The 15,320-nt window shown below is 38.9% G+C and overlaps 1 protein-coding gene across 1 annotated transcript in view; it reads left to right on the forward strand.

Annotated features, from left to right (window-relative positions):
- The window catches only part of myo1d (myosin 1D), a 115,557-nt gene that overhangs the window by 85,987 nt on the left and 14,250 nt on the right, over positions 1-15,320 (forward strand). The window lies entirely within an intron of this gene.

Consider the following 15,320-nt stretch of genomic DNA (forward strand, 5'->3'; position numbering starts at 1 on the left):
CGCATAATCTCCTCTGTCTTCCCGTCTTTGTAGTTTCTGGCTTGTGTAAGCAGCTGGAATTGGTTTCTTAGAAAAACAGAGGATTGTTTCTGTAGCAACAGCTCGGTTCAGGCTCCACCGACAGACCACTACTGCTGCTGTCAGTGTCCACAGTGATTAATGAAAAACCCTGTGCAGAGGATTGATCGTGTGTGTGTGTGCGTGTGCGTGTGCGTGTGTGTGAGACAGGAGTCATTGACAGGAGTTTATTAAGCGTGCCGTCCTCTGTGGGCATTTTGGTGCATCGAGCTGATTGATGTTTTTAGTGCTGAAATAGTTAATTGATTAATCAATGGGCACGAAATGTATCGACAGTCATTTTAATGAAGGTTAGATATCTTTTAATTTTTTTAATCATTATTATTTATAGCAATGCAAAACCTTTAAAAATACAAAAATAATACTTTTTTGCTATTTGAGAAATGAACAAGATTCTCTATTAACCTTTTTTTTATTTAAAAAAAAAAAGGTCAAAATTCAAAAATACAAATGTTGTACAGACAAAAGCAGCTCTACTAAAATTTTACCAAAATAAAATGCTGTAACTCTGCCACAGATATGACCCTAAATGTGGAAATCTAATCAAAGAACGTGAAGAAAGTGAAGATCAGAGCAGACAAGACAGCTTTTAGCACATGCCAGATAATTGGCTCATTTTATTCATTTCCAAAAATATTTTGAGGTTTAAAAATGCCAAACATTTACTCAGCTTCTCCAGCTTTGCTGCTTTTTTATACTTTGTATCATTTTAAATGAAACATCATTTTGTTTTGGACGGTCGTTCAAACCATTTGGAAACGTCACCTTGGACCATCAGAGGTCCCTGATGTGTTTTGCTTTTCTGACCACTTAAAGGAGTACTTCACTGCCCAAATGATCATCTGCATATTAATCACTCCCCCTGTGTTAAGTTGATATTATAAAGACAACTTTTGATTTTTACTCATGCCTCTCATCCTTTGCCTTAAATGCTAACATCAGCATCCTGACATGTGCTCAATGACAAAGACAACGTTTTCACCTCTACTGTGTTCACTATCTTAGTTGCATGTTTGCGTGTCTACATTTGCAAAGTGCAGCTGAGGCTGGTGGAAATGTTATTAGTTTTGCAAATATTTAGTCATGAACTAAAGTTTTCGCCAATGAAACTTCCTTTTAACCTGAAGATGGCCTTGAATAATAAGTCAGGGGATCACCAAAGTTATTAGAAATTGTCATTAGAGGGGCATGAATGTCAAAAATGTGCCAAAATGTAATGGGAAATCATCTAACAGCTGAGATATTTCGATTATATTATGATTGCTTTCATTGTCAAATCAACTGTTGATTGTTTGACTGGATTTATTGATGATCTGTTTGGTCTATAAAATATCAGAAAATGGTGAAAAATGTCAATCTGTGTTTCCAAAACCCAGTATGATGTCCTCAAATGTCTTGATTTGTTCACAACCCAAAGACATTCAGTTTATTGTCATAAAGGACTAAAGAAACCAGAAAATATTCACATTTAAGAAGAATTTTTTTTTACTTTTTCTTTCTTAAAATATTAATCAATTTGATTGTCAAATTAAATGCTGATTAATTTACCAGTTGTCCACTCATTAATTATTTAAAAGCCAAAAAAAGACTGAAAAAGAAACTAAATAATTCGTTTTTCTTGTGCCAGTCGTAATCTTGCGACCCCCTTACGTTCATTTTATGACAAAGTGGGCAACAGCTGGATGAGGCGGTCATTATAATTGATTGGTAATTGTCGTTTGCTGCAGCCCTTGATGATTTATTTTGGTGCTTACGGCCCACAGTGAGCACGAGGACATCTTCCTCAGTCTTCCTCCTCCACTGTAAACTGTCTTCATCTGTCTCTGTGACAGTTTATAGATCTACCTCCCTCATATCTGTCTTCAAGCATGACCTCATCCATTCACACTTTCTCTGTCTTATTCTCCTCTAACCTTCGCCATCGCCCTTTGTCCTTCTGTCTCCCTCCCACTCGCTCTCTTACTTCCTCTCCTTCTCCCGCGCCCCCTCCTCACCCCCCGGCAGTATGAGTCAGCAGTAGTGTGCAGCGCTCAGCCCTTCATTGATCCGTCAGAGCGATGTGGTCATATTCTGTTTCTGCCACCCTTTCCCTGAAGACCTGAGTGTTTAGCCTCCTCCTGTCTGCTCCTGACACTGCAGAGGGGATTTGGGGGAGTGCTAAGCCGAGCTGCCTCGGTGGGTGGGGGGGTTAGAACAGAGGAGGAAACACAGAAAGTGTTACTGAGAGTGTCAGGAAGAGTGAGATCGCAGGGAGGGAGGTGATGGAGGAAAGAAACTGCAAAAATGAACTTGAGAGGAGAGAAGACCGTAGAGGATGTTGAGAATTAAAAAGAGGAACACTTGTATTGATCTGCAAAATCACTTGTGGTTCAGATATCAGGAGTCACATCGGCCTGTAACAGTAAGACCCGCTGCAGACACGCTGGCGTCAGGGTGCTTTGTTCATTAGTCTCCTTTCAGCTCGACTTAGATGGATGTTTTAGTCACATCATCTGCGTGAGGCTTCATCATCTCCCCCTGATGATTTTTAACTGTTTTGCACCTTTTAGCTCCTTAAATGATGTTTTTCCAATCTGTGCGATATAATTAGAGATTGTTTGATGTATTATTCCTACCTTTCCATGATCTCCCCAAAAAAAGCCCTGCAACTAACAGCACTAACAGTTAACAGCATTGAACTGAAGCTTACAGTTGGGTTTAGATTTGTAAAAATGTGAAGAGTTCAAGCATTTTCAAGCCAAAATGTTGAGTAATATCTTTATACCTTACAGAACTGAATAAAATCAGTGGTTGCCTGCAAGTGCAGATCCACTGCTGTAACATTTTCTCTTCTGATATGAATTCAGATGCCTCAACTTATACAAAGACACTTTATTTCAGTGTGGATTGATGTTCTGCATGCTGTCTCATAGCGCTGTGTTAGTAGCGGCATGGATTCTGCTCAGTGCTTCTGTCACGCTGGATGTGACGTCATCATCGTGTGTTGTGCCGCTAATGATGCAAAAGACACTTTGAAATCCAATTTGAGCACCAATAGCGTCCAGACTGAGATGCAGCGATAAAAATCTCAACGAATTAGATTTTAAGCCACCTTTTAGTGGGATTAGCATCATATTGCATTTCATGCGGTTCACTTTGGATACGGTCTATAAGGCAAAAAACAGATTTGGGCTTGCAGTCTGAACCACCCAGAAAAACTGCAGCCCAATGAAGCCAATGATTAATAACAGTGACGGAGAAAATGTATCTACGTGGATCACGTCACAGCTTTTTCGCTTATATAACTGAAATACCACCTCATGCGAGCATAACAAACTGTTTTATTCGATAATGGGAGTGGGGGTTGTTCTTTCTAGAAATTGGTGTTTTTCCATTTAGGCATTTTTTATATTTGCAATTTCAGTTTGCGCAGTTTGAAGGTTAATGGAAACCCACCTAGTGATGAGAAAATGTATCTACAGTGTGTTGATCACGTCACATGGTTGATACCTGAGCTGTGATGTGAAGTTCGTGAGATTAAAAGAAATCAGTGGTATGGTCCTTTAATTGAAATAAAGCCAACTATTCATGTCGTCTTTGTTTTTGGAGGAGATTTATCTGTTGCTTTGTATTTTAGCTGCAGAGAGTTTCGAATATTTGACGTCAAAAAAACTGTTAAATAAATGTGTCAAAGTGTGTTTTGGGTTACAGCTAAAGATGGCACTAACATCATTTACAACAGTAAGATAAAAGTAGGATAAGAGAGGGAGGGTGGCAGAGAAGAGTGACAAAAACAGAGAGAGCTACACTGCCTTTGTCTTCCCCACCAAGGTCACCCTTTCTGCTGAATCAAATATTTCCGTCTGATAGAAGTGGGCTTCTCTCTTCTCCTCTTTCGCCTCCATCCCTCCTTCTCCATTCCCTCTTCCTCCATTAATAACCCCTCCCTGCTGCTGCTCCTCCCCCCTCTTGTTTTTCACTTCACATTCTCCTCTTCCTCCTCTCTCTCTCTCTCTCCCTTGATCTCTCCATCCTTTCTGGGGCGCTGCGGATGCAGTTCCCATGGCAACCATTGGATCCATGTTTGTCTGATACGTATGCGATCCATTAATAACCCTGCTGGCTGGAGATAATAACGGCGCATCTCGTCCCAGACCACAGACAGACGAGCAGAGACACATGCTAACAAAACATAATCGCACTGAAGAGGAGAAATGTGAGAGGAATATGAAGATTAGCGGGGAAGATGCTCGACAAAAGAGGAGAAATGTGTGTCAGAGAGCACAAGCTTTCATTTCTGCTTGACTCTGCAGACAATTAGGGCTGGATTTTGGTCATTTACATTTTTATTACTGGCTGAAATGTGTTAGTAGCATCATAATTTTACAGGTTTATGGACACAAATTCAGATTTAACCCTTTGGAACCTAGACCGAGATCAGTTTTCTTGTACTGCATTCAGGTGCCTTTCACAAGCGTTTAAAGCTTTGAAATATTACTAAATTTAATGGTTTGATGTCTCTCAAAAACACGGGGAAAAAAGGCAGTCAGAAACTTGGCATGAACCGCTTTATTATGAATTAGCTTTAAAAAACAAAAAAAAGGGAGAAAAATCATTAGAAAACTTTCACATAACTAGGGTAAAATATCAAGAAAATTATATTAATAATGATCATGATTATGTAAAAATTATGTTTAAAAAATGCTAAATATATTAATATAATAAATAATTCTATTTATTATTGTATTAATATAAATATAATCATTATTAATATTATTATTATTACTGCTATTCTATTATTATTATTTGTGTTTTATTCCTGTTTCTGTTATTCTGCTTTTTTTTTCTTTCTGCTTTTTGTAATTTTACATATTTTTCTTGTTAATTTTCCTAATTTCTTTCAAATTATTTGTTAATTTTTTGTTAAGTGGCTCATTGCCAAGGGGCAAGGGGTTAAGAACTTCCTCTGTAAAATTTTAAAAAAAAAAAAGCGGGGGGGTCAGAAAAACATTTCTATTTAGAGAAAAACAGAAAGGTATCATAAAGTATTGCTTTGTATCAAAAACGCAGTGCCAATTCAGAAAAAAGTCATTTTTTTCATGCAGCCTCCTGTAGAGTCACAATATGGGTCTTCAAGGATTATCTATCTGCAAGGTCGTTATATAACTTTCAATTTGCAAAGTCAAATTGCAATGCAAACTCATAAATTCTCTCACGCACATAAAAGAGACTCGCGCTCTGAGTCGTTGTTATGTGGAGCAGCGGGGAGTCCTGCTCGTCTCACTGGCTCTGTGCTGCAGCCTGAGGGAGGAGGCTGGCTGGCTGGAGTGATGGATGGCGAGTGGCCAGGCCGAGTGTGTGTTTGTGACTGCAGGGGTGTGTTTATGCCCGTGTAAGTACACATTAGAGATAAAATCTAAAGGTGTGAAAATGTGCAGCATGTGTCAGAGGTTGGGTATGAATGAAAGAGTGTGAACGCGGGACTTGGTGTGACCTACTTTTTTTCTGCTGCAGCCAGAGCGCGAATTGCAGCCAAGCAACATTTCTCTCAGCATTTCTTTCACACACACACAAACACACACAAAGGACAAACGCACTCAGAGTTTTTTCACCCTTCTAACTGTACCATGCTGTGTTTTTATTCTGTAGCATAAGTAGACACACTGGCACAAGCTTCAGTAACAGATGACTGTGTGGAATATAAAGCGTCACAGTGTTCAAACAATTACTGTTAAAAGTCCAGTGTGGAGGATTTAGGTTCAGGTTACTTTATTTGTACCTGTAGGTAGATTTGGTTTGCACTATGAAGTGAAGGCATCATTAACACAGTTTTCAGACACCATAAAACAAGAAAAGAAGATAAAAGATAAAACAATTCAAGTTCCCCAGTGCTAATCGAAATGTTAAATATGTTATGAATACCAATAAAAACACTAAACTACAAAACCAAACTTTGAATAAAAACAATCTAAAAACTATGAATAAATAAATCATAAATACAGGCTCCAAAATCATCTTGTGCAATTTTGTGCAGAATTGCTAACAGCTTGTTCACCGGTGTGATGGCAACTGGAACAAAACTGTTTTCATCGCGCTTGGTTTCACACCTCTGGACTTAAACTTCTCTCCAGAGGGAAGAATTTGAAACTCAGCATGCAAAGGGTGCAGGGCGTTGTTTAAGATTGGCTATTCGCTGTAATATGGCTTTAAAATAATATCACAATATTTTCTAGGCTTTTAGCCTTAAGCCACATTTAGACAAGAACAGCCCTAATAAAAATGGAAAAGCGTTTCCTTTGCATTTAAAAAAAAAAACTGTGTTCATATGATAACATTGTGAAAACGATGCAAAAACGACCAAAAATGCTGTAGCATGCATGTCAGGCCAGTTGGCGGTGTAAGTTTGTAATGACATACAATGGAAGAACACCACGTGCATGCTCGAGTGCTGCCGTTGCATCATCGTTCTCGCAGGATCTGCACATTTCCAGTTTATACGGCGACAGAAGGGGTGTTGTTTTCAAAAGATTACACTGGATTCCCGTTACAAAAAGTTTTCAGGCCCCTAAACTGCATTGTTGTGTGAACGAAAGGTACGAAAGTTTAACATTTTATGTAAAACTGTTGCTGTGCAAATAGCCGCCTAAAAAGCAACATTTTCACTGCGGTCAAAAGTCAGTTTGCTCTCCTGCTCGGTGCACACGAGGGAGGCATTTAAATCAGAATTAACAACAAAAAAACTATTTTGTGTCGACATTGTAGTCTAGTGGCTTTTGACACTGCTCTGGAAGTTATGTTGCCATGGAAACGGTGACATGGGAACTATTAAGTGATAAAGCTGTTGTGCCGTCATGCTGATTTAATCACATTATAGTTGGCTAGTTGACCACTCAGATCTCCTCGTTGGATCTAGTTGTTGTATCGTCGCCTTTTAAGTCATTTATCAAAGCAAAATGTAAAACTTCTGCATCTCAAGCAGATATTGCAAATTTAATATGTTTGAGGCAACTTCGAGATGTAACAAAGGCTTCTAAGACATCGAGTGTAAGACTTTGTCGCCATTTATTTCAGCATTTTACAGACAGAACGACAGTGAGAGTGTAACCAGAAAGCTGCTGATAGTCCTATTGTATCATCCTCCCCAGCAGTCTGTGCTGACTGACTTTTTTCTAAAGATCATTACATCCTCCAGCATCGCAATAATGCATGAAATCTCATGATATATGTGAACAGAACTGCACTCTTGTAATTAGCTCTGACCCTGTGACAGATTCTGCACTGGGGGAGAGATTTATTAAGCCTCATTTCAAATGCGTTCTAATGGGAGGAGATAAAAGTCAGCTGGATTTGCTAAAGTTCACACGCTTTCCGAGGATCAGTTTTGCATGGAAAACTCTCAGCCTCTGAAGTTTAATTGCAGCCTTGGTTATTATTGTCAATATTAGGAATGCTGTTACTTCATTCATGAGCGTTTTCTATTTCGGGGAACGTTATGATTTTGGTTCTGAGCTTGTTGATCTCAGACAAATCCCAACTGTGAACTTTGCCTTCTAGCCTCTCGCTCAAAAACACACTCAGCAACAGTCCCAGTCTCTGATTGCATGATTAGTTTCCGTCTTAGTAAATCAGACACTAATTACAAACAGATTGCGAGTGCAAATTGAATGAAAGGCTCAGCGCAAATTTGCCCCGTGCTTTCATGCCATAGATTAGGCCCTTGTTTGTTTTTTGTATCAATTAGTTGTATTGTTTTATTTTGGGGGGAGCTTTTCATTCAATTTCAACTTTATTTGCATAAATAAAAAAAAAAAGGATGTGCAGGGTGCTGAGGTAACTCAACAGTAAGAGGGCATTCGATTAAAGGAATAATTGGTCACAAAATGACCAAATATATTAATTTAGTCTCTGTCTTCGTCTGTGCCATTGCGGTTGGACAGATCCGCTTTTCCTCTAAACTAACAAACCGTCCATTTTCTCACATTTTATCATTGGAAAAATGTGCAATTTGTTTTAGTCCATATATCTTCAGCCCACTGCCCTTTATCTTTGGCAAACAAAAATACTTAGTTTTTCTTTTTTTTTTATAGAAAAGCTTTGCTAAAAGGGGCTACAAAACAGCATAAATATATCTTTAGACCAAGAACTGTTCATTTATTTACAACTATCCGATTTCATAAGTGAGCTATACATATCCTCCAAGCCCTGCTTCAGCTAACCTTGGTGCATATATCTATCTATCTATCCATCTATATATATATATATATATATATATATATATATATATATATATATATATATATAATGCATCTTTTAGTGTGAGCTGTATTTAATCTGCATCGGGACCACTCCCTCTCAGAGTAGCTGCCTCTGCATTCCCACAGGAGCTTTCCTCGTACTCGCTCTATGTATATAATGTGCGCACTTATGCTGCCGTGCACCATCACACTGTCACTCTGGATAAAAGCATCAGTTAAGTGCTTTACAGTTGATACAGTAGGAGCCTTGATATTTTATAGACTGCATCTCTTCAGTGACCTCCACAGTCGTCCCCCAACCCCCCCAAACACACATGTTCCGCCCAGCAACAGCACCACGCCATCTCCCACTGTCAGGCCAATTATGATTATCCTCAGCACGCTCCCTCCCTCCCTCCTCGGCCTCCTTCACCTCCTCTCTTCCTTTTTTTCTCCCTCCCTTGATCTTCTGTCCCTTACCTCCTTTCTTCATTCCCCACCTGCCATTAATCTCCCCACCTAACGTCTTTTCATCAGGCTTCTTTATTCCGCTTCCCACCCCTCCCTGTCCCTTCATCTCGTCCTCCCTTCACTCCTGTACTTTAATCTCCTTCACATCACTCATTCATCACACCTCCATCGTTCCTCCTTCGCCCATATCCCTCCATTTCATCTATTAATTTCTGCTTATTCACCCCCCCCCCCTTATGTAACGTCCAGCCACGAGCAAATCGACTCCTCTGGCCTGAGGCTGTTTGCACAAAGAGATACTTAAACTGTGACTTTGATCCAACAAATATTAAAACGTCTCCTTCGGATAAAGCACAAAGGAGCTCAGAAACCATTACAGATGACTTCAAAGGGACAGTTGAGGTTTTCAAAAGCCTAAAGGACTTCAGATTCATTCAGTCATTTCACAAGTCTCCAAATACTATCTCACTGTCTTTAATAAAACAGTTAAATATGATATCACAACAAAAAAAGATAAATATCTGAGTATAATAGTTGCACAAAGCTTACTAACTCCAGCATAAGGTAGGACTGGATCAGTGTTTATTAAGCGGTTTGTTAAACCGCCGTAAAACTGCGGTTAAAAGCCCGGCCTATTATGTGCTTAATCATTGAACTCAACAGGCTTATATTTGGGACAGACTTTTAAATTCTTTCACACAAAGCTTTTGCTCAGCAAGGATAGGTCATCGTCCTTGTGGCGGTCAGCCCTTTAGTCTGAGTAGTAGCAGTGAAACTTTGATGTATTGCTCACGTGCCTCAGGTGGAGCAGGGAGCGGGAAAGCACAAATTGAATTTTTGACACACTTTAAAGTTGTCTAGCAGCAAAATCTTAGAGTGACTCCACCCAGAAGATTCAGCTCCGTCATGATGACTCATTCTGGTCACTCAAACCTTCCTCCCACTGAATTAAAAACAGCCACATGTCAGCAGATGAAAATAGATGACCCTTTGATTGACGTATTGATTGCCTTTAATAAACAGAATCGGAGGCGTAGCCACTTGAGGAGTGAGCGGTCTCCCTTCAGTAATGAGCAACTAATTGAGGCAGCATGTCTTTCTTCTCTGTTTTGACGCAGCGAGCTCCAGCTTATTGATTTACCTGATGTGTTTTTAACTCCAGTCAGCCTTGAGATGGTGGAAAGTCTATCTGAAAAGGCCGAACACGCAGCTGATCAGTGAGTAAGATTTGGCTCACTGGTTTCAAACACTGCAACAATGACGGGATCCAGCCCGGAGTCGACCTCTCCTGCTGTGATGCTGTTATGGCTCTGCAGTGAGAGATAGCCTCCGCCATCTGTGGAGCCTCTACAGTGTCCCCCAGAGACCGCGGCCTTTGTTTTGTACATTTCCGGTTGTGTTTCATCTCCTACTGATCTGTTAAACAGAGAGGTGTAGAGGTGAGAAGTGTGTCCTTTTGTTTAACCGGAGCATCTGTGAGCACTGAACTCCTCCGAGCAGCTTGCAGGGAGATGTTATTGATAGCCATCATTCACTCGCCGTCCTGCGGGGAAAGACAGAGAGTGCGTCCAGATGCCATGTGGACAACCTATCAGGGATCAGCCCGCATGTTTCCATTTGCTCAATCTTCTGCTCCTTGGGGGTATTGCAGGGAATTATGGGCTTTGGACAGAGGAGGTTATTTGGTAGAATCAGCACTCGGCTGTGAGGTGATTTTGGTGTAGTGGTTTGTAATTTTGTCATGATACAGAAGAATATACTTCAGTATAAGGCTCGTAAGGGATTGGCATGAGTACTCAGTGTGGTTATTAGTATTTATTTAAATCAAACGTTCTCAAAGCCCACACCTCAAATCAGGAATGCAATAATAGGATGTAATGAAGTGTAAAAAAAATGTTTTATGCGATCCTGACCCAAGATTAAGCCTTAAACGTAATTGTTTCCCTGTTTGATATCGTCGTCATGGCAACGTTGACAGCTGGTGAGCATGTGACATTTAAGTCATCGCGTGTTCAAGGGCCCGCTAACAGGCGTGCGTTCAGAATTAGCAGGTTAGCTAACGGCTAGTTAAATTGACGTTCTGTCCTGCGGACACGAGAAAGCAAGACTTTGAGAAAGTGACTATTTTGTTATGAGAATTTTATCCATGAGGCTTAATAAAACTGGAAACATTCAGAGAGTAAATCGTTAATCCGCCTCATGTCTCAGCAAAAAATAAGTGTGTCCCAGCTGGCTCAGCGGAAAACCTGATTTACTTTTCCATATAATTTTTTGATATAATGAAGACTAAATGCTGTCCCTTCAGAAGTCTTATTGCTTAAAAATAAATAATGTGTGTAACCAAAAAAAGGCAAACATTTAAGTAGTAAAACAAGACATATTTCAAACAAAATAATATCAAGCTGTATTATTATGGGAAGTTATTCAGTAAAATATCTGGATGTGGGGCCACTGCTGCATCAATTTTGACCATTTTTTTCAAATGTCTCTCTTGCAAGTCCCTCAGCTTTATGGAAAATCAATGCAAATTTACTTACATGCCCCTTAAATCGAGCAGGTACATCCACACGTTAATTTATTGAGTAATATCTCCTGATTTAAATCATAGTTCTGCCTGATAAAACTATTTCGTTGCCCGTTTTTCACATCAGTAGTCCTCTGCTCTGAGTCTGTGTGGTATCTTTGTATGTTGGGTGGAGCGCAGATGAAACACTGAGACAAACTGAGCTGCTGCTTGTTACAGTTTTCATCAGATAACACAGCAACTGCTACATCTTTTTTTAAAGCTACTGGATGTTTGTTTTCAGTAGGACAGATTTCAACCAAAAACCAGAGTGCTGGGAAATAAATGTGTAAAATATTTATTCTTTCACACTGGAGGATCACAAAAGCCATTTTATTTAAGAGACCTCGGGGGCCCTCGGAGGCCCTTGAAAGTGAGCTGCTGCAGCACCCCAGATCTCGCTTACTGTGCATAAAGAAGCAGAAATACCAGCTTAGCATATTAACAAGAAGAGCTTCTTTTGGATTGTGTTTACTGTTCATGTGTGATCCGCCTTCAAATGGAGCCTCCTGGGAGTTTTGGAGACTCATAATATTGTAAAGTGGGATGTGTCTCATGGGACAGCGTCTCACATGTTTGAGAATGTGATGAATAGCATCCATTTTTCCATAGCATCTGACCGTTCTTTGGTCTGACACTGCGAATTGTACCAGATTGCAAAGAAATGTCCTAAAATGTGAGAAATGTCCTAAAATCCTGGAAACGTCCTTAAGTCCTTGAAATGTCCTAGAATCCTAGAAATGTTCTGAAATTATGGAAATGTCCTTAAATCCCAGAAACTTCCTTAACTCCTTGAAACATCTTAAATTCTTAGAAATGTACTTAAATCTGAGAAACTTCCCCAAATCCTTGAAATGTCTGAAATCCCAGAAATACTATCTGAGAAAAATCCTTAAATCCTAGAAATGTCCTAAAATCCTAAAAATCTCCCAAAATCCTAGAAATGTCCTAAAATCCTAGAAACGTAAATATAAAATATCCGAGAAAATCCTGGCAATGTCTGAAAATCTAAAAAAAATATCCAGAAATCCTAGAAATACCATAAAATCATAGACATTTCCTAAAATCCAAGAAACGTCCTAAAATAGAGACATGTATGACAGGTTATTTTGCAAAAGTTGCCCCCAGGAAAAGCAAGTTGAGAATCTCTGGCTTCTAACGCTCTTTGATGTGAGCGTCGCTTTGGCAGCTCTCCACTGAGCATTGACCTCTCTCTTTTCTTTTCTTTCCCTCCTTTCTTTCTTTTCCCTTCTACACACATTTTAATCAATACCTTTTTTTGCTGTCAGTGCATTTTCTCCCCGTTTCTTAAATGACCTACTTAGTAATCTCTCCCGTTGTGAGTATAGCTCTTTTTTTCTCTTCTGTAGCAAGAAGAAAAGATAACATGTGAGAAAGCCAACGGACAATTAGAGAGAGGCAAAAGAGATATCCCGATCCAGATTTGCTGCACTTTCACAGCTTAGTAAATACTGCAAGCAAAAGGCTGCGTTATGGTTTAATTTGATTCACTAAACCTGCTGAAATTACCCAAGACGGTTACTGCGGATGGTTTTCAGTGCTGCATTTGATCTGGTCTTTGGGGTTTTTCTTTGCCTCGAAACATTTCATTCTCTGCAGTTTGCAGCCGTCTCCTGAGGCTCTGCAGCACTGAACAACATGGCTTTTGTCAAACTAAAAGTGATAATGGAAAAATGAATAGTTTATATTCATGGAGGTACACTTTGCATTTAGGTGCATATTCACCATAGACTAGATGTTTATTAGCATGCACAATAGTGGCATATTGCCTCTTTATTCATCATTATAAAGTGCCTGTTAATGTCTTATACTGCACGACCATAAGAGTTTTCCCCAAATAACCACTTAATTTGTGTCCACTTAACTAAAAGAAACAATGTGTAAGATTTAGAGGGATTTAGTTGCTTCTAGCAGCGAGGACTGCAGATTTTAAACAGTTAAAACTTCTCCTGGTTACAATTCCTTCAGTGTTTATTGTTCAGGAGGTTTAAATTATCTACAGAGGTCTCTTTCTCTTCAGAACAAACAGATTAGCTTATAAATCTGCTAAAACACTGAAAAAAGTTGAAGCATAAGCACTTAACTCTTTGATATCTGCACCAATGGCTTGATTTCTTTTAAATACATGGGAAGAAGGCAATTAGCAATGAAAAAATTACCCCAAAATTAGCAAGAAACTAGAGGGTAAAAAATACAAGAAAATTCAGTGTAATTGATTGTAAAATAAACAAATGAAAAAACTGAAAACAGTCAAATTAAAGTGAATAAAACGCCACAGAAATTAAATGAAAAAGGTGCTTAAAATTATAATAATTTTCTTTCCCTTGGCTTTTTCTTTTTTTTCTAGCTTTTTTGACATTTTTCCCTAGTTATTTTTCTTAATAATTTTCTAAGTCTGTTATTTTTCATTTATTTTATTTTTTTTCAATTTGTCAAACTTTTCTTACTAAGTTGCTCATTGCCTTTTCTCCCGTGTTTTGGGGGATTCAAAAGGTTAATTATGACTAATAATGACACAATATGCCATTAGCATGCTAATAAGCAGCTAGTTAATAGTAAATACGTGTACTGAATATAAAGTTTTTATGGAAAGAATTTGTAAGAAAAGTAAAAAAAAAAAACAGAGTGAAAAGTTAAAAGAATAATTTGTACCTTGAGAGGACCAGAGGATGAGATTACCTAACGCAGAAATGATCTACAGTCAAGACGTGTTAACCCTGAATTTCACCGACTTTCAGTGTCTGCTCTCTTGAGATATCCCTCCAGCTTTCTTTAAATAGCGAGCGAAAGCACCCGTTTCATTCCGCAGTAACTGTATCTCAAAACAAGACGCCCACCGCGCCATCCAAACTGTGAGCTCTGCCTCTCCTCCTGCATTTTCTCTATTATTCATACACCACATCTGCAGTTGCAGTACCAGCAGAACTGTATAACTCTGGAACGGTGATGCTAATTAAAGAACTGCACTCAGAGAGCCTCTCAGGCACTTTTCACACTTTAAACTGGGGCAGATGAGGCCATTACGGTTTCATCCATCCCGACCGGTGAGGCTGCCTCATATCACATTCTCTCTTTGTGATAATCATCTCCTGCAATGACTTTTCCTCCTGCTCAGGTTTTATATTCAGTGTGATGCAGGTTTGTGCTCCTTCATGCTATCCTCTTCGGTGTGAATGTAGCACACGTGAGATGTGTGATTCAGCCATGTGAGACACAGAGAGGGTGTGACGGTGAGAGGGAGAGAGATGCTGTGTCAGGTCTGGTGTTAAATGCAAATCCATGTAGATGTGTGGGAGGCTGCGAAGGAAGAGAAGGAGAGATGTGACATAGAGCTGTTGACTTTGAACAATTGCTTCTTGTACAATGTGAAATTTTTCATTTTTTTTCTGAAAGTAAGGCACTGATATGGATTATAATATTGGCACAGATACGATCAAACTTACATGATTAACGAAGGCAGCCGATAACTATCTGATGATTTTGTGTGGAATTTTGTTAAGACGTTCATCTTTCATTATCGCTGCACCATTAGTGTTTCATTTACAAAACGACAACCGTGTAACTGAAAAGTTAAGAAATGCAACATTGCAAATGTTTACAGATCATTACTATTTTCACGGCAAACCAACTTTTTGTCATCATGAAACAGCTCTAAGACAGCTTTGTTATTGAAGTGAATTGGCTTTTTAAATTTGTACACTTACAATTTAATGATATAATTTTTCGGAATTCTGCATAATATTTTTTGAATTGATATTAACTCACACATCCCGTGCAGTATTCCAAAAAGGATCAAAAACATGCACAAAAAATAATTCTTTTATATAATAAAACCCTTAAAAAAATCAAAAATATATGTTCTAACTGTTAAATAGCCACCTGATATTTGTAGCTCTAGATCTCATTCAGAGAAAATACTTAAACTGAAAGAAATTTAAAAGCATTTCCTGAAATTTCCTGAAAAGAAAATGTTA

Source organism: Plectropomus leopardus, chromosome 19 (assembly GCF_026936395.1).
Source record: "Plectropomus leopardus strain MGB_pleo_1.0 chromosome 19, ASM2693639v1, whole genome shotgun sequence".
Classification (NCBI taxonomy): Eukaryota; Metazoa; Chordata; class Actinopteri; order Perciformes; family Serranidae; genus Plectropomus; species Plectropomus leopardus.